Source organism: Panthera uncia (genome assembly GCF_023721935.1).
Source record: "Panthera uncia isolate 11264 chromosome B3 unlocalized genomic scaffold, Puncia_PCG_1.0 HiC_scaffold_1, whole genome shotgun sequence".
NCBI lineage: Eukaryota > Metazoa > Chordata > Mammalia > Carnivora > Felidae > Panthera > Panthera uncia.
In genome coordinates this window covers 84,993,539-85,014,481 of record NW_026057582.1, presented here as the reverse complement: position 1 = coordinate 85,014,481, position 20,943 = coordinate 84,993,539, and the positions used below count along the sequence as shown (strand labels likewise).

General features: G+C 36.2%; 1 protein-coding gene across 3 annotated transcripts in view; it reads left to right on the top strand.

Moving 5' to 3' along the window:
• TTBK2 (tau tubulin kinase 2) overlaps positions 1 to 20,943 on the top strand; it is a 170,097-nt gene that overhangs the window by 39,883 nt on the left and 109,271 nt on the right. The window contains exon 2 of one of the 3 annotated variants that reach the window (XM_049613464.1): positions 10,152 to 10,263. The exons of the other annotated variants lie outside the window; for them this stretch is intronic. The gene's annotated coding sequence lies outside the window, so the exon portion shown is untranslated. The remainder of the gene's footprint in view (positions 1 to 10,151; positions 10,264 to 20,943) is intronic. 3 annotated transcript variants of the gene reach the window in all.

Below are 20,943 nucleotides of genomic sequence, written 5' to 3'. Positions count from 1 at the left end.
CCAATTCCTGGGTTGCTCAGATCTTAGCAGATCTCTTTGACTCTCGGACAAGCTCATAAAGGATATGTCAGCATCAGTGTGGCCTGCACAGTGCCATTTCACCTTTCTCCTACTTGGCCCTGGGAAGATGTTTCCAGGCGAGGCAGGATATAGCTCTATAGGTCTTTCAGTAGGTTTCTTGCCTATTTTGACTGCAATTTACCCAGGATTCTATGGGATAAAGCCTGAAGATAACTTCAGTAGCTTTTTAAAAAAAATTTAGTTTATTTATTATTATTTTTTAAAATATAATTTATTGTCAAGTTAGCTAACATACAGTGTATACAGTGTGGTCTTGGCTTCAGAAGTAGATTGCCATGCTTCATCGCTTACGTGCAGCACCAGTTCTTGTCCCAACAAGTGCTGTCCTCAATGCCCATCACCCATTTTCTCCTCCCCCCCATCAACCCTCAGTTTGTTCTCTGTATTTAATAATCTCTTATGGTTTGCCTCCCTCTCTGTTTGCCACATTATGGAAACAGCCCAAATGTCCATCAACTGATGAATGGATAAAGAAGGTGTGGTTTCTATATACAATGGAATAGTATTTGGCAATGAGAAAGAATGAATCTTGACATTTGCAACAACGTTGATGGAACTGGAGGGTAGAATGCTAAGTGAAATAAGTCAGTCAGAGAAGGACATATATGTTTTCACTCATATGTGGAATTTGAGAAACTTAGAAGACATGGGGGAAGGGAAGGGGAGGAAAATAATGTTTGTTTATTTTTGGGAGAGACAGGATGTGAGCAGGGGAGGGGCAGAGAGAGAGGGAGACACAGAATCTGAAGCAGGCCCCAGGCTCTGAGCTGTCAGCACAGAGCCCAACGGGGGGCTCAAACTCACAAACTGTGACATTGTGACCTGAACCGAAGTCGGACGCTTAACTGACTGAGCCACCCAGGTGCCCAACTTTAATGCTAAACCCTGAGATGCTAAGGCTCTCCTTGTCTTTCTGGCTATTTTATCTTTCATACTATTAACTGACATGTTTTTCCTACCCACTTATAACCACATCCTAGTTCTCAGAATCCTTCACCTTCCAAAAATAAATGGGTTTTTATCTTCTGGTCTGTATTTCTTCTTTTGTTTTTAAGGTTTCATTTCTATGGTCTGTATTTCAATGAGGCAGCTCTTGACTCTTCTTGGCTTTCTCACTTATGCCTTCTGCGTATTTAATGCTTCACAACTTCTTTTTGTTGAAAGTGCTTTAGAATTTGGGCCTTTTTGAGAACATTTTTATGGGGCTGACTTGCTTGCCTTCCTTTTGATATAATGACTTCTTACTCACTGACCCCAATAAAAAGGCTAAGTGTATAAGGGGAAGATATACAACCAGAGGCTAACCCTTTAAAGGATTGGTTGGTTTTAGATTTTTTTTTAATGTTTATTTTTGAGAGAAAGCAAGAGACAGAGTGTGAGTGGGGGAGGGGCAGAGAGGGAGGGAGACACGGAATCCAAAGCAGGCTCCAGGCTTTGCAACTGTCAGTGCAAAGCCTGATGCGGGGCTCAAACTCACAAACTGTGAGATCATTAACTGAGCCAGAGTCGAATGCTTAACCCACTGTGCCACCAGGTGCCCCAGGATTGGTTGGTTTTTAACTGATGTTCAATTTTTGATAGGTAGTATAAGGATTTGTTTCTTTATAAGATAAAAAGATATTTTAAGGTGAATTTAGCCAGAGCCCTAAGTTTTATTCCTTGTAATAAATCAATCCCCCTTTTCAAAATTCTCACAGTTTTTTTTTTTTTCCTGGATTCCTTCAGTTCTCAATTTTCTCTCAGTCTAACCCTGTATTTCCTTAGCTCACGCAGAACTCTCATTACTAGTATGATCCTTTCTCACCGGCCCTGAAGTGTGAAGGCCTTAGCGTTTTACCCCATCTTTTCTTCTAAATCACCTCCCTATGCTACTGTCTCAGATTACTCTATTTTCACAGCTTTCTGAACCAATTCTGGATGTATCCTACAATTCTCTATTGAGTCAAGTTTGACTCCTGAATTGTACTTGGTTTTTAAAAATGTGTTTGAGGGGCGGTGGCTCAGTTGGTTAAGTGTCCAACTTTTGATTTCGGCTCATGTGATGATCTTGTGGTTCATGAGTTCCAGCCCTGCGTTGGGTTCTGTACTGACAGCACAGAGCCTGCTTGGGATTCTTTCTTTCCCTTTGTGTCTGCCCCCTCCCTGCTTGTGTGTGCGCGCTCTCTCTCTCTCTCTCTCTCTCTCTCTCTCACAAAATAAATAAACTTAAATAAATAAATAAAAATATGTTTGAATGCGTTAGTTGCTACTAGACTAAACCATGTCTGTAGGCAGTACTTCTAGTACTAGATAGTACGTCTACACTTAGTTATTATTTTGTAAAGTATCCTAGTAAATAGAACCATACAACTTAATAAGCTTTTCTTTTTAGTAATATATATCTGTGTATAATTTATTTGTGTTTCTTCCTTGTCTCCATTTGGACTTTACTGTCTCCGAACCTTTTTCAATTCAGTTGCTTTGAAACTTAGAGCTAAGGCGATAATTGCCTCCCTCGTCTGTTAGATTCCTTTTCCTTCCTTTTCTCCCATCTTCAGTACATGTTTGTAGCAATATCCTAGCTATCTTCACTTCTCCATTTTAATGGCCCTCTTGAGTTGTATCTCACTATACCATTTTTTTTGTTTTTGGTCTTTTTAGTAAGTATAGTTTTATTTGCACTGCTGGTGTAAGAGGAAAAAACCTTCTGTCTCATGACTTCAAATTGATCACCAGTAATTCTGTAGCACCTCAGAAACCTATCATCAATGCTTTTTATAAAGATTCCTGTTCCATTTATAAAATTTTGATACATAGCTATAATCCTGCAGCAAGACAGGCAAATCTTAACTTTGCTATTTTCCCTAATTTTTATTATGAAAAAATTTAAATATACACAAAGATGGAAATAATTATATAAAGAACATTCTTTGTACCCAGTACTCAACTTTGATGTATCAGCACTTGGCCAGTCCTGTTGCAGCTATATCCTACTCCTTCAACACTCTTTGCCACCTTGCTGGAGTAATATTTAAGAAATATTTAAGAAATGCTAGGTTCCTTCTGCATCCTGGTGCTGCTTCTGGGATATGTTTGTTATAATTGGTGAGCCAGTATTGATACATTATTATAACTAAGATCTATAATTTGTGGTAAGGTGCTCCTTTTTTAAAATAACATAAACAGTAGTTTTAAACACCTATCAAATACAAGTTATTCCTCAATACCATCTAAAATCTATGCAGTGTTTAATTTCTCCCACTGTATCAAAAATATCCTATTGTTCTGTCTTTGAGGCCTATCGATACCTTGTCAGCACTGATGGGGAGGGAAGGAACTGGTGAGTGAGCAGGACTGAGAGGCATGCTTTGACTCTTGACTATAGCATTGACCAGTGGGAAGTGGCAGAAGTATAATATATAGAAAAACATAAGTTGTAGTTGACAAAAAAAGTGACACCTGAGGAATCAGGACCAATTCCACCATCCACTGCTGTGTGAACCTAACCAGTCCAAGCAGGCTCCGTGATATCAGCCCAGACCCCGACGCAGGGCCTGAACTCATGAACCATCAGACCATGACCTGAGCCCAAATCACGAGTCAGATGCTTAACCGGATGCTTAACTGACTGAGCCACCCAGGTGCCCCTGCATTTATTTGTTGGAGAAATGAAGTTCTTAGTTCTATTCTATAGAATAGTCCAAATTCTGGATTTGGCTAATCACATACTTGGGGTGCCTTTTAACATGTTTCTCTAGCCTCTGTGTTTCCTATGAACTGGTAGTAGATATATAGAGCTTCGGTGAGATTCATGTTGTGATTGCTGTTGTTTTTGGCAAGAGTACATTGTCTGGATATATTGTTTCCATAGGGGTTACAAAATAGTGATTTTTCTGATTCTTTTATTTCTGCCAAATTTCTGAAGTGGAATTATTCTATCAAGTTAGAACTTTATTTCACCAGCTCTGTGTTTCCCCCGAAACATAGTTGCTGTAAGAAGGGCAGGGTAAAGACTTGATTTTTGATCCTTCTTATTTTCCAGTTCTCAGAATAATGAGCTTTGTGCCATATATGACCGGTGAATTTTTTTGTTTTTGTTTTTGTTTCCAGAATCACCATGAACTCAAGGATTTTTATGTATTTTATTTCAACTCATTACAGTCATTGTTATTTTGATGCTCAAATTTTCGTGTCTTTGGCTAGTGGAAGCCCTTTCAAGTTGGTTGCTGTGTCTTTCTAACTCCAGTGTTCTTTGATGTCATCTTTCCTTTCTGGCACAGGCCATATTTCAGGCTTTCCTTGAACTTTCCCCCATGCTATTGTTGGAATCTGGAACTCTGTTTCTCCAGGAAGCCCTATTTCCTTTTATTGGGAAATAATTGAGATTACAATATGGCACTAGGGCACTAGTTGCTCTTGGGCCAGCACATTTTTCTCAATAGGTTTTAATAACCACTAGATTCTGTCTGGTTTATTCTTAATGTGTACTTTTTAATGTGTTTGAATTATTTATTTATTTTTTAAGTTTATTTATTTTGAGAGAGATAGTGTGTGCACACACAGAGGAAGAGCAGAGAGAGAACTAGAGAGAGAATCCCAAACAGGCAACATACTCATTGTGGAGCCCGATGCCAGGGCTCCATCCCAGGACCATGAGATCATGACCTAAGCCGAAGTCAAGAGTTGGCTGCTAAACTGACTGAGCCACCTGGGAGCCCCTGAATTGTTTAATTTTTTTATAAAAAAAATTTTTTTTTACAAATGAAAAATTCTGTTTAATTATATTTAAGTATTTCTCAATGTGTCCAAAATTTTTTACAAGTTTTCCTTGTATTTATAACAAATCTGAATAGAAAATTTTAATAAAATGTAGGTCTAATTTAAGAAAACTTTAAATGAACCATTCATGTTTAAACTCTAATATCAGTTATTTCTTGGCAGTTAGTAATTTTCTGTCAAATAATTATTCCAGGTTCATATTTAACCTTTAGTGTTATGCTTTTATCCAGAGACTGCATAAGAATATGCAAATTTAATGAAGAGAATGGTTTTTTTAGACACAGTGAAAATCTTCCAGTTTAGAAGTTCTCACCTTGGATAAATAGGCACTTTTAGCCTCTAGGAGTGTTTAATAAGGTGATTCTTAAATTTGCTCTGTATCCAAAGCATCTGAAGATCTTGTCAAAAGGAAAAGGAGTTCCCACTCAGAGACTTAACAGATTCAGAGTCTGTGAGCTGCCTTCTTCAGCTTTCTTGGTCATTCTAATGCACACACAAGTTTGAGAGCAAATCCTTTAGAAGGTTCTTGAATCAAGAGACTTTACAGTTTCTTCCTTGTCAGTCCTCTTTTTTTAATTTAGTTTTTTTATTTTTTAAAATTTACATCCAAATTAGTTAGCATATAGTGCAACAGGAGTAGATTCCTTAGTGCCCCTTACCCATTTAGCCCATCCCCCCCCCCACACTCCTCCAGTAACCCTCAGTTTGTTCTCAATAAATATGAGTCTCTTCTGTTTTGTCCCCCTCCCTGTTTTTATATTATTTTTGTTTCCCTTCCCTTATGTTCATCTGTTTTGTCTCTTAAAGTCCTCATGTGAGTGAAGTCATATGATTTTTGTCTTTCTCTTAGCATAATACCCTCCATTTCCATTCACGTAGTTGAAAATGGCAAGATTTCATTCTTTTTGATTGCCGAGTAATACTCCATTGTGCGTATATGTGTGTGTGTGTGTGTGTGTGTGTGTGTGTGTGTGTATATATATATACACACACACCACATCTTCTTATCCATTCATCCGTTGATGGACATTTGGGCTCTTTCCATACTTTGGCTATTGTTGATAGTGCTGCTATAAACATGGGGTGCATCTGAATTGCTTATTTTTTTTTTATAAAAAAAATTTTTTTTTAATCTTAATTTATTTTTGAGAGAGAGTGGGAGACACAGAATCTGAAGTAGGCTCCAGGCTCTGAGCTGTCAGCACAGAGCCTGATGCAGGGCTCGAACTCATGGACAGTGAGATCATGACCTGAGCTGAAGTCGGATGCTCAACTGACTGAGCCACCCAGGTGCTCCTGAATTGTTTATTTTCAAAAATACATTGTGTTGGGGGCTCAGTTAGTTAAGCATCTGACTTTGGCTTAGGTCATTATCTCTCGGTTTGTGGGTTCGAGCCCCACATCGGGTTCTGTGCTGATAGCTCAGAGCCTGGAGCCTTCTGTCTCTCTCTCTCTCTCTCTCTCTCTCTCTCTCTGTCCCTCCCCTCCATTCGTGTGCGTGCGCGCGCTCTCTCTCTCTCTCTCTCTCTCTCTCTCAAAAATAAATAAATAAAACATTAAAAAAAAATAGGGTCACCTGGGTGGCTCAGTTGGTTAAGCGTCTGACTTAGGCTCAGGTCATGATCTCATGGTTTGTGCTGACAGCATAGAGCCTGGAGCCTGCTTCGGATTCTGTGTCTCTCTCTCTGCCTCTCCCCCACTTGAGCTCTGTCTGCCTGTCTGTCTCTCTCTCAAAAATGAATAAAAAATAAATAAAATAAAAATACATTTGTGTTCCCTTTTAAATTGCAAGCTATTTAAAGAATTATATATACTTAAACTTGACATATATATTATGTTCAGGAGCAAAATGGTAGCACAAATTAGCTTTGTATTTGGTGATAGCATACATTTGTAAATGGCGATATGAGAGAGTAAGAAAAATAACTTCTATTTCTGGCAATTTTCTTTATAAACTTTTTTTTTTTTTTTGGTAAGTAAAAAAAAAAAAAAAAAAATTTTAAAAAAAAATATTTTTATATTTAAAAAATTTTTTTTTAAAAATTTTTTTTTTTTTTTTGATAAAAAAAAAAAAAAAAAAAAAAGTTTAGATGATCACAGCTTAGATTCTCCAAACCATGTTGTATAGAGATTTAACTCTTTATTGTTATAAAAAACAGTCACTTGGATCTTCCAGAAAATCATTTCTATTTGGTTTAGAAGTTTTTTATTTTTGGATATAGGTGGTTCTACTGTTTTGGGAATTCAAGAGTATTATAAAATTACTGTGTTTTATACTTAGTATATCTTTTCATCAAAGAAGCTTTCTTGGATCTTTAAAAGTTTAAATTTTGTTTATTTGCTTCTAATTACTATATAATGATATACCTAAGCATAAAATAGTTTTTCTTTAAAAGTATCCTACAGATCAGATTTCTCACTAATTCTTATGTGAAAGTGCCTTCCATAATGTGTTCAATCTAATGAAGTTTATGGTGTTTAAAAATCACTGCTTAAATCAATGAGTGACTTAGAAAGTTGTCTAGCTTTCCTGCCCCATTTTAACTACTTCATTCTGTGAATGAAATAAAGCATCATCTTATCTCTTGTACTCTTTCATTATGCACCAACTTGAGTAAAACTGAAGTTTTTCTCTTTATCTTAGATGAGAAGATAATTTATAAACTAAGTTTTTTCTCCTCTAGATTCTCTAAAAGCAAGTATAGAAAGATCCTATTAATATCAAAAAATAATAGGGGGTGCCTGGCTAGTTCATTTGGTTATAGCACATGACTCTTGATCTCAAGGTTGTGAGTTCAAGTCCCACATTGGGCATGGAGGCTACTTAAAAAAATAGACTAAATGCCATTGTTTGATAATCAAGTAATTTTGTTATTTTTATTTTTATTCTCAGTTGAAATAGCTGGGAATTAATTTTTCTTGCCCCACATAAATGTAGAGGAAAACTACTTTGGTATAGCCCTTAAAAAGGAATTGATTTTGTTTTGACTTCTGGGGAAATTTTTTCACTCTGTTATATTGGTCTTGCATTTTATTTTTGCCTTGGAGACTGCAGAGCACAAGCTGAGAGTTGGGAAGAAGGATTGCTAGTACGGAAGAGCAGCAGTACCTCTTCTGCCCTCCTGCTTGAAGTCTCTAGCTTCTGCTGAAAAGTATGACTACTCCCTTTCCCCAGTTGTAAGAATGAGAGACAACGTCTTTTTTGGATTAGACTACTGGTCTGTCCAGTATAGAAGACTGTCTGTGAAAGTTACTCCAAAGTGCTTGCCCTCATCAAGGTGCATCTGTACCATCAAAGGGTGTTAGAAGATCTCTGATAACTCCTTTTGTGGGAGAACAGAGTAATTGAACTCTGGGACTAAAAGGTTAGAGATAAACTCTCACCCTTTTTTATATCATCTACCCATTTATTAACCTGTCATCTGCTCTTTTGTTTATTTCATCTGGTACTTCTTTTCCCTAAAGTAATTTTTGCTTGCCCTGGTTAAGGTTCATTTGTTCCATCAAAGATGTGTTAGGAGATCTCTGAGAACTTTATCTGTTCAGTGCATTTATTTTAATATTCTCTACTTGGAAGATTTAACATTATCTGCCAGCTTGGGGATTTGTCTATTCATTACTCTGGACATATAGAAATAGAATAGTTCTAGGTTATTTTAAGGAGCAGAGTTCCATTTTCTTGAAAGGGAATATAATGTATATATGTTTGTCTTTGTATATACATATGCACATATAGTTATATGTGCTTTATAAGCACAATGAAAGTCTGGAATCATACAGAGCTCAAGAAGCCATTGGAAATGGTTATGTTTGGGTATTGGCATTAGGAGGGACCGGGAAAGGAGAGGATCTTTTACTGTAAAGCCTTTTATATCCCTCAGTGCTTAAGAAATTGAAAAGAATTATGCAAATCTTTCTTTTATAGTAAAAATGTAGTATAATGATAATAAATATCTTCGGAATCCATTCTTGCTCTTTATCTTCTGTTTACATTTCTGAATGATTGAAAATACATGGTGAATTAGTGTAGTGTGATATAATAAAAAAAACTGTTTTGTGTTATGAACTTGCTTTATAAACGGTTAGTAATACCTTATTTGTGGAGAGATCTGTAGAGTGTTTGAGAGCTGACTATATGCTAGGAGTTGGGGTACTGAATGCTAGGCTCATTCATACTTATCTTGTTTTACTATCTTCTGTCTAGTTCGTGTGTAAGACCTCGCTCTTTTTTTTTTTTTTTTACAACCCTTTTTAAGGGTGTAAGTATTCACAGTACAAGATTTAAAAATCAAACAGAAGAATAAAAAGTAAGTTTGCTTTCTCTTAGCCCCTCACTCTCCTCCAAAATTAACCATTGTTACTAGTTTCTTTTGTTTTTTCCAGAAATAGTACATATTATAATCAGCTATTTATCTATCTATCTTTACGCATGCGTATATATAATCATGTGCTATATATTCTATATATAAATCATGGAATCATAATCATTTATAAAATCCTTTGATTACATATGACATGACTTTTTGCGTGTGTGTATGTAAAATTTCCCTCTCTTACCCATATGCCTCCACAATACGTGCAATCATATTGTATATATATTTGTTCTGCAACTTAACATGACCCCTAAGATTCAGACAGTAACACTCATTTTTTATGCACCTTTATGTTCTGCAGCAGGAATAATTGTTCAAACATACTGATTGCATCATAGCATTCCCAACCTTTGCTAAAACAATTCAGGGCCTTCCTTTTCTCAGGTAAAGTCCAGCCACCTTAACCTGGCATACAAGACCTTGAATTGGTTCCTGCCCGCTTTGCTTGCCTCTTGAAACTCTTGGCTTAGACTTGGAGTGTTGGTCATCCTCCAACTTTTTTCAGTTTTTTAAACAGTTTATAACCTCTTCTCTGCAATCTACTTCCTCTGTTTTGTACTTTGGATAACTCCTACTTTTTTTTTCTTCTTTTAACAAATTTCTAACAGTCATAGCATTTACAAAAATCCTCAAGTAAAATAAGATTTAAAGAAATAAAGCAAAGTACAATTAAAAACTTCACTTTTTTCATAAGCATATAATATCCAAAAGAATATATGCTTAAAAAATGTGATTCTACTGGCTTACTTATTTCCTTTTTCACAATAAGGTTAATATAGGATTTGCTTATTTTTAATTTTTAATTTTGTACAATCAAAGTTATATAAATAGATTCAGTAATTAGTTCCTCAAAGTTATTATGAAAAGCAGTAGTCCAGGTTCTGGTTCCAGATAAGATGGAGTAAGCACACTTCACCCTGTCTCTCCCACTGAATGCAGCTATAAAACCTGGACAGAGTGCTTGGAGTGGCTATTTGAGGACTCTGAAAAATAAATAGTAGGAGGCAGATTGGGGAAGAAGACCAGAATTCAAAGTACCACTGAACCGGCGGTGAGTTTACCATTTCTTTCCTTCCAGTATGCCCCAGCCTGAACTTAATGTATCCTGAAACTTGGAAGTGAGCATTATTAACACGACAGAAAAACTACCAGGAGAAGCCCTCTAGTTGTGACTCAAGGAGCTCCGGGAAGGGGTCTCCTAATGCTCAGAGAAAATGTGGCAATACCGCATCATTCTTTTTTTCCTTTTCTTCATTTTCTTGCACCCCAGGCCTCAAGCAGTCCTTGGGAGCAGCTGCAGTGGCCTCAGTGGGGGCAGGCAGGAGCCTAAATCTCAGAGGGAGGGGAAGTTTCCTCTCAGATTGGAGGAGCTCTGGTCTCAAGAGAGAGGTAAATCCCATGGCTTTTCTGCTCCCTCTGCTCTTTTTTTGTTGCTTGGCCCAGTCTTGAGGAGTACATGGCAGAGTGGGGTTAATGAAGCCTCAATTTTCTGCTGGAAAGCTGGAAAAGGAGAGCCCCGGGGAACCAAGAGATTGCAAGAAAATGAGGAGTTTGGGAAACTGACTACTTAAAGTTACTTATGAAATCATGAGTTGACTTCCAAGCTGTACCTACCTGAGTCTGATCCTAAACAGCATACAGAAACATTGAGGACTGAAATACGGGATAGACCACCCCTTAACTCCCAAACTAGACACTACGTGGGACAGTTATAAAACACATTCAGTATGACTACAGAGGGTTTGAAAACTGAATTGAAATTGGAAATAGAACCCACAGGAGGCTGGTCAGAACTTGAAATGTGAACCCAACTGGTCAGTTATTGTCCAAAACAAATACACCCAACATTCTTAGTGGGACTTAAATAGGACCCAGGGTATCATAAAGTAATATTCCAAGTGTCCAGAATACAATCTAGAATTACTCAGCTTAAAAAGAATCAGAAATATTGAACTCACATGGGAAAAGACACCTAACAGATGGTGATCACACATATGTTAAAATTCTCTGAAAAACAGTTTTAAAATCAGCTATTACAGCCATGTTCCAGGATTGAGCGAGAAGATAGAAAGTCTCCACAAAGAAATAGAAGATATGAAGAACTAAATGGAGAATTTAGAACTAAGAAATACAGTAATGGAAATGAAAACTCATTAAATCAGCTCAATAGCAGAGTAGACATGACAATGAAAGAGTCAATGCACTTGAAAATAGATAAACAGAAATGATGTAATTTGAAAACAGAGGAAAACAGTTAAAAATAAAGAAATACACAGCCTCAGGGACCTACAAGACTATGATAAAGTCTTAAATTTGTATCATCAGAGACCCAGAATGAGAAGAGAATGAGTGTGGTCCATCAAAAATACTTGAAGAAATAATGACATAGAGATTGGAAAGAAGACATAAAACTGTCCCTATTTGCAGATGGCGTAATCATCTATGTAGAAAATCCCAAGGAATCCACGAAAAAATTCCTAAAGTAGTGAGTTTAGCAAGTGATTCATGGTCAACTCAGAAAAAGCAATCATATTTCTATATGCTAGTGATAAACAATTAAAAACTGAATTTAAAAAACTTTACGTAGCTCCCCCCAAATGAAACACTCAGCTATAAATGTGACAAAATATGTGTAAGATCTCTATGCTGAGAATTATAAAACCCTGATTAAAAAAAAGATTTAAGTAAATGGAGAAATACGTTGTACTCATGAATTTGAAGAATCGCGATAGTAATGATGGTGGTTTTCCCCAAATGATCTATAGATTTAAAGCAGTATTGATAAAAAAAAAATCCCAACAGCACTCTGCCTAGTTATAAACTGATTCTACAATTTCTAAAGAAAGGCAAAGGACCTAGAATAGCCAAAACAATTTTGAAAAAGAAAAATGTTGGAAAAAATGAAACTACATGATTTAAAAACAGCATGATGCTATCATAATCAAGACTTTATTGGCAAAGGAAAGAGCTGTAGCTCAATGAGATAGAATAGAGATTCCAGAAATAGTCCCACACAAATATGGCCGATAATTTTTTATAAAGTTGCAAAATGGAAAAGGAATAATCTTTTCAATAAGTGGCGTTGGAATAATTGGACATCAACATACAAAAATAATGAACCTTGATCTAAACCAAACATATTATACAAAAATGAACTTAAAATGTAACACACATCTAAATTTGAGACATAAATCTATATAGCTTTTAGAAGAAAATGAGAAAATCTCTGTGTCCTGAGTGTAGACAAGAAGTTCTTTGACATGAGACCAAAAGCATGATTCATGAAAGAAGAAATCAATGAATTGGAGTTTAGCAAAGGAAAAACATTGCTTATGAAGATGCTACTAAGAAAATGAAAAGGCAAATTATAGGCTGGAAGAAAATACTAGCAAGTCACATACCTGCAAAGGACTTATATTTGGAATATGTAAAGAACTTTGAAAACTCAATGGTAAGAAAATAAGCCATTTAAAAATGTTTAATAGGCTTTGGCAAAGGGGGTATAGAGTGGCAGATCAGCTCATGGAAAGATGTTTAGCATAACTAGCTATTAGGAGAATGCAAATTAAAACCATGGTGAGTTACCATTGCACATCCATTACGATGGCTTAAATTAAAACTGTTAACTGTACCAAGTACTGAGGAGGATGTGGAGCAACTGGAACTCTCACATTGTTGGTGGAGTTGCAAAATGATGCAGTTCTTCTAGAAAGCAATTAAACAGATACTTACAAAAGTTAAACATGAATTTACTGTGTGATCCATCAATCCTACCCATAGGCATTTACCCTTGAGCAATAAAAATTTGTGTTCATATAAAAGCAGATACAAGAATATTTATATCACCTCTATTCTTGTCAAAAATGTATAATTCAAAGAGTGAATGGATAAATCAAGGGTGGTAAATCCACATACAGTGGAATACTGTTTGGCAATAAAAAAGTATGAACTCCTAATTCTCAAACTCCTGATTTCCTCTTCTTAGGGGAGTCTCTCCAGGGACCTCCTAGTCAGCTCCAGTCAGGCATTTTTGATCTGTTCACAAGTATCATCCTTGGACCACACCTCAATGTCTTCCTGGGGATTCCCTTTGCTTCTTTTATATTGTATGCCTTGTTGAATCCCTTTTCTTTTGTGTTTATTCTCATTTAGTGAAGCACTTCTACTAGCTCCCTGAGTAAAGGATGCATGGGAGGTATGTGTTTGGGACCTCTCTTGCATGTCTGAAAGTGTTTTTATCCTACTCTGATGTTCAAATGAAAAACTCTGGATTTAGAATTCTGTATGGAAAATAATTTTGCTTCCAAAATTTGTCTTCATACTCACCGTAGTGGTTAAGTATAATTCTATTATGATTCTTGTCACTTTGGCAATATCTAATTTTTTTCTCTTTTTCCCCCAGGGTTTTTCAATTTCATGGTGATATGCCATGGTATGGGTGTGTTTTAATCTAGTATGCCTGTTTGTGTGCTTTATTTAAACTTGTGATCTGAAGGTTTCTCTTGGGAAGTTTTCTTGAATTATTTTGTTGATGGTTTCCCCCCCCTTCATTATCATTATTATTATTATTATTATTATTATTATTATTTTCCTTATACTGGGCCTTGGAATGGTTCCCTAATTCTTGGTTTCTTCTCTTATTTTTACATATGCTTGTTCGTACATATCTGTGATAGACAAGTACATTTTTTAAGTAGGGTAATGAAATTGTGCTTATTTTATTCATTCTAACCACAAAAGCCTGGTAGTTTTAAATTGGCAGTTGTGATAGAATAGTTTTGTTTAAAAGGTAGAATTCCCTGTGATGACTATCTAGATTGAAGAGATGGAAACTTTTGCCTTTGACTCCTGGTGAGCTACTATAACCTCGGTAATTGTTAGATGGGCAGCCTCTTGAGTGCTAAGAGGAGCCTTTGTTCCTTAAATTCCTTGGCTCAATTTTTTTCTGGGGACTTGGTTTAGAGGGCTCACCACTTTTGTTTTGTTTTGTTTTGTTTTACCGATAGGTTAACTCAGTCAAGCTCTAAGCTCTGTGATGCATTCTAATCCATCGAATCTATTGATTTCTCACAGTGCTTATTCTTTGTTCTTAGAAGCTATCATTTGATCTCATATTGTCATATTGTATAGTGAGTTCATTTCTTTCAACAAAATTGTAGATTCTTTGAGGACAGGACCTATGCCTTTTATTTTTCTGTCTTCCTTGGTATAAGTACTTCATGAACTGTTTTTGTTAGGTTGGGTGTGGTTTGTTTGGTGGTGGTGCAAGTGGGTAAATAAGAGGAGTAAAGGATAGGTGGGTAAGGAAGCTAGGACTGATTTTCTTGTGTCTTTGGCAGTACAGTAGCCCAGCTTTGCAGAATCCCAGTATTTGCTAGTTTGCCACTGAGCTGGAATTTATTCTTTAAGTTACAGAGCATCCCCATTAGGGGGTTTGGGATACTTTTAACTCAGCTCTTCACTTTATTACTAAATGGCTTTTTTATTTTGAAAGGAAAATGATTGATGCCTCTTTCTGATTTTTTTACTGTCTTCCATCATATAAAAATAACATACAGTTATTTGCCTTTTGCATGACATTATTATTCATTAATATTTAATGCTAGGATGTAGACCACCACACCATCACTTGCCATAGCTTTTTAAGCTCTTGGATTGAAAGCAAAGGTAGTAAATTATCATTTGAAATTGTAAGAACACCATTTGCAACTACGTGGATGGAACTGGAGGGTATTATGCTAAGTGAAATTAGTCAGAGAAAGGCAAAAATCTTATGACTTCACTCATATGAGGACTTTAAGAGACAAAACAGATGAACATAAGGGAAAGGAAACAAAAATAATATAAAGACAGGGAGGGAGACAAAACAGAAGAGACTCATAAATATGGAGAACAAACTGAGGATTGCTGGAGGGGTGTGGGAGGGGGGATGGGCTAAATGGGTAAGGGTCATTAAGGAATCCTGAAATCATTGTTTCACTATATGCTAACTAATTTGGATGTAAATTTTAAAAAATAAAAAATAAAATTAAAAAAATGAAGTTGTAAGAACAAGAAGATTCATTAGGTTTTATGCATTTATTTTAAAGTACCAGCATATCTATTTCTTTAAAAAAATATTTTGGACAGTAAGGAAGGGTTTGACACTACTTGCCTTAGATGAGTAAAAATCCTTTTTAATATCACAATTAAAATCGGTGTTTAACTACCAGGGTTCCATCTTGCCTATAATATCCAAAGATAGTATCTACCTATTTAAATTAAGTCTACTTCTTACTGTCTTTTTTAGGTGGAGATATCACGGATTATTTCATTTTGCACAGTTTGGTGACAGACCACAAACATTCCTTATTGGATTATATTAGTCAGGAGCTAGAAAATTAAGAGAAGGACTTAGTGGTGGTATTTTGAAGGGTTGGTAAAGATTTGGTTTGTATATTCAGAATTCCTTTCCTCTCTTACAGGATTTCTTTAACGTAAGAGACATATAAACACGAAGTTAAAATTGATTTGTTATATACTTCCATCCTGTATTTTCTTGAGGTCAACCATCTATGACTTTTAGTGATCAGCGCTACCTTGCTGATTGTCTTCTTTCTCTGCTTTCGTCTCTGCACCAGACTTGATCGCTCTTTTTCAACTCTGGGAAACTTACTTTAATTTTCTTGTTTTTTCCCCTCAGGGCTTTGGTAGGTGACTAATTTGCTAATACCTGAAAATCTAATCCTGAATTTTAATTGGTTGATATTACCTCTTACAGGGATATTTAGATTTAAGAGTTGTATTTGATTTGAGGAAATGAGGTTGAGGGGAAAATGTGAGCAAAAACCAAAGTAGCACATTTGAGAAGGAGAACAAAAAAAGAAACTGGCTTCATTAGCGTGTATGATACATGTTGAAGAACTGAGGTTTGGTAAGTAATGTAGAATTAATTGTGAATTCCAGGTTCACCATTTCATTTCATTTCATTGCATTGCATTTATTTTTCCAGAAAATAAATGTTTAAAAACTTTTAATCCCAGTAAAATAGCATAGAGCATTATATTAGTTTCAGGTGTACGATATAATGATTCAGCAATTATATACATTACTCAGTGCACGTCATAATAAGTATACTCTTAATCTCCTCCACCTCTTTCACCTCCCCCCCCCCCCCCCCCCCATCCACTTCTTCTCTGGTAACCACCAGTTTGTTCTCTGTAGTTAACAGTTCATTTTTGTTTGTCTCCTTTTTTTTCTTTGTTTATTTGCTTTGTTTCTTTAATTCCACATATGTGTGAAATCATATGGTATTTACCTGTCTCCGGTTGACTTCTTTCACTTAGCATTATATCCTCTAGATCCATCCACGTTTTTGCAAACGGCAAGATTTTATTCTTTTTTATGGCTAGGTAATATTCCATTGTGTGCACGCATACATGTGTGCATGTGTGTGTGTATCTCATATCTTCTTCATCCATTCATCTATCAATACACACTTGGGTTGCTGCCATAATTGGCTATTGTAAATAATGCTGCAATAAACATAGTGGTGCATACATCTTTTCGAATTAGTGTTTTTGTATTCTTTGGGTAAATACCCAGTAGTGTGATTACTGGATTGTAGGGTGGTCCTAGTTTTAATTTTTTGAGGAACCTCCATACAGTTGTCCACAGTGGCTGCACCAGTTTGCATTCCCTCCAGCAGGTTCCTTTTTCTCCACATCCTTGCCAACACTTGTTGTTTCTTGTGTTGTTGATTTTAGCCATTCTAACAGTGTGATATCTCTTTATAATTTTGATTTGCATTTCCCTGATGGTTATTGATGTTGAGGATCTTTTCATGTGGGCTATCTATATGGCTTCCTTGGAGGAATGTCTGTTCATGTTTCTGACCATTTTTAATTGAATTATTTGGGGTTTTTTTTGTGTTGAGTTGTATGTTTTTTACGTATTTTAGATGATAACTCCTTATTGGATATGTCATTTGCATATATCTTCTCCCATTTAGTAGGTTGCCTTAGTTTTATTTTTTCCTTTGCTGTGCAGAGATTTTAATTTTGATGTAGTCCCAGTAGTTTATTTTTGTTTTTGTTATCCTTGTCTTAAGAGAAGTTACTGCCTATATGTTCTCTTCTAGGAATTTTATGGTTTCAGGTCTCACATTTAAGTCTTTAATCCATTTTGAGTTTATTTTTGTGTATGGTGTAAGAAAGTGGTCCAGTTTCATGCTTTTACATGTAACTGACCAGTTTTACCAGCACAATTTGTTGCAGAGACTGTCTTTCCCATTGCATATTCTTGCCTCCTTTGTCATAGATTAATTGACCATATAATCATGGGTTTTTTCTAGGTTTCTCTTTTCTTTTCCATTGATCTGCATGTCTGTCTTTGTGCTAGTATCATACTGTTTTGATTTCTTTAGCTTTGTAGTGTATCTTGAAATCTGGGATTGTGATACCTCTAGTTTTGTTCTACATTTTCAAGATTGCGTTGTCTATTCAGGGCCTTTTCTGGTTCCATACAAATTTTACGATTATTTGTTCTAGTTTTGTGAAAAATGCTGTTGGTATTTTGACAGGGATTGCATTAAATCTGTAGATTGCCCTAGGTAGTTTGGACATTTTAACAATATTTGTTCTCCCAATCTCTGAGCATGGACTATCTTCCATTTGTTATGTCATCTTCAAAATCATCAGTGTTTTATAGTTTTCAGAGTATAGATCTTTTACCTGTTTGGCTAAGTTTATTCCTAGGTGTTTTGGTATTTTTGGTGCAATTGTAAATGGGGTTTTTTTCTTAATTTTTATTTCTGCTACTCCATTGTCTATAGAAATGCAATGGATTTCTGTATATTAATTTTGTGTCCTGAGACCTTATTGAATTCATTTATCAGTTTTAGTAGTTTTGTGGTGGAGTCCTTCACCATTTTAATGGTCTTTATGTAGGCATTATTGTTTATGGTTTCTTAAGTAGGCAAATGACATGATATTCCAAACAGTATTTGGGGAAATTATCCTATGAATAGTGTGTGGCCGGTTACATATGGGATATTCTTGGCCTAGTCCAGTGAAGTACAATCAGATTTGACAGAATGGAGGGAGTCTAGGAGAGACACTGCTAAGTGAGCCTGTCAGTAAATAATAGGTGGTAATTCATTAGAGCATGCATCATCAGAGGAGTCCAATAGTATGTTTATAAAAGATAGGTGAAGCACAGGACAAGGCAAGCTCGTGCTTGTCATTCTAAGGTAGACATTTGGCCTACCCTGTAGGGGTGGGGAGAGGGGCAGTAGAGCAGAGAAGAAGGAGCAAATGGCCTTAGGCCTAGAAAGTCCAGGGTGCTAGATAGTTTATGAAAGGCTTATTTTCATTCTCCCTTCCTTCTTTCCTTCTTAGACACCTGTTAAATGTGAACCACTGTGCTAGGAACTGGGGTTATAAATAAGGAATGGTCTTTGTCCTCAGGGGTTCACAATCAAGTCAGACTGATACAGAAGGTGAATAATGATGTTATAGACGAAAAGTTATAAAAAATGTATAAAATTTATTAAAAAGATCCATAGGAGCATTGAGAAGGGAACAAAAGAGAAACCAGAGAGAAGCTCAGTTGTCATAGCCAAGGAGTTAGGTCAGGACAAGTCGAAGCGGCAAGGGTGAATGGTTGATGACATCTAGAGTATTGTGGTGGTTAGAGCTCCATAAATGTTTCCTGCTGAGCCTGAGGAGAAAGTGAGGGGGGTTTGAGTCTTTAGGTGATAAGTAAGTGGCACCAGTAATATAGAGAGAAAGGATATAGTGGCAGGGAACGAACAAGGGCTTTAAAGTATTTGGGAAACATGACGCAAAAGGACTCCAGATAAATGGCTCTATGACATAGTGATGTCCTAGGCCAAGGTAGGAAGTCCCAGGAGTGGACGGAGAGCAGATGGACAAAAGATAAGAATTGACAATTCGCAAGAAAGAAAACCTAAGCAATAAAGAGATGAAAAGATGCTCAACCTTACTAGTAATAAAGAAACTCAAAATATATAGCAAAACACTGTTTCATACCCATTGGATTGGCAAAAACAAAAATGTCTGACAGCTCCAAGTGTTGGTGAAGACAGAGAAATGGGAACTTACTGAAGTCCTGATAGCAGAAGTATAAATTGGTACAACCACTGTGGAAGGCAATTTGTGCCTATTATTTAATGAAGAGGCTAGCAGCCATTTATCATTCTTTCTGTGTCAGGCCTTGTTTTAAGTGTATGCTTTAAAAAAAATATTCTTTGATTTAATTTTTCTTTAACTTTCCCCTGATTTTATAGTTGAGGAAATAGAGCTTAAAAGAGGTTAAATAATCTGTCCACACAGTCAAAAAAGTAGTGAATAAAAGAGCTAGGATTTTAGCTTAGATCTGTCTTTCTAAAATTTGTGTTCATAATCACTAACGATAATAGGAAGCATATATTGAGCATTTACTGTGTGCCAGGCAGTGTATTTAATATTAGACATACCTTACCTGATTTACCTGTGTAATAATAACTCTTTGAGGTTAAGAATTTTTGTTACCCATCATGTGGCTTTTAGAAATTAAGTAACAAGCTAGCAAGTGAAAAAGCTGTATTTAATTCCAGTGATCTTGACCACATGAACTTTTCTTCCACATCATATTGAAAGATCCAGAGGTGTAGGATAGACTACAGGTATATTTTGACCCGGATTCTCTTTTTTTCCCCTCTCAGTTTTACTGAGATATGTATAATTGACATATAACTTTGTATTATATACAACATAAAGATTTGATACATGTATATACTGCAAAATAACCACAAGTTTAGTTTAGTTTATCACCTCAAAGTTTTTCTTTCTTGTGATAAGAACTTTTTTTTTTTTTTTTAAATATATGAAATTTACTGTCAAATTGGTTTCCATACAACACCCAGTGCTCATCCCAAAAGGTGCCCTCCTCAATACCCATCACCCACCCTCCCCTCCCTCCCACCCCCCATCAACCCTCAGTTTGTTCTCAGTTTTTAACAGTCTCTTATGCTTTGGCTCTCTCCCACTCTAACCTCTTTTTTTTTTTTTTTTTTTCCTTCCCCTCCCCCATGGGTTTCTGTTATGTTTCTCAGGATCCACATAAGAGTGAAACCATATGGTATCTGTCTTTCTCTGTATGGCTTATTTCACTTAGCATCACACTCTCCAATTCCATCCATGTTGCTACAAAAGGCCATATTTCATTTTTTCTCATTGCCACGTAGTATTCCATTGTGTATATAAACCACAATTTCTTTATCCATTCATCAGTTTTTTTTTTTTTTTTTTTTTTTTTTTATTTGGCTATTGTTGAGAGTGCCGCTATAAACATTGGGGTACAGGTGCCCCTATGCATCAGTACTCCTGTATCCCTTGGATAAATTCCTAGCAGTGCTATTGCTGGGTCATAGGGTAGGTCTATTTTTAATTTTCTGAGGAACCTCCACACTGCTTTCCAGAGCGGCTGCACCAATTTGCATTCCCACCAACAGTGCAAGAGGGTTCCTGTTTCTCCACATCCTCTCCAGCATCTATAGTCTCCTGATTTCTTCATTTTGGCCACTCTGACTGGCGTGAGGTGATATCTGAGTGTGGTTTTGATTTGTATTTCCCTGATAAGGAGCGACGTTGAACATCTTTTCATGTGCCTGTTGGCCATCCGGATGTCTTCTTTAGAGAAGTGTCTATTCATGTTTTCTGCCCATTTCTTCACTGGGTTATTTGTTTTT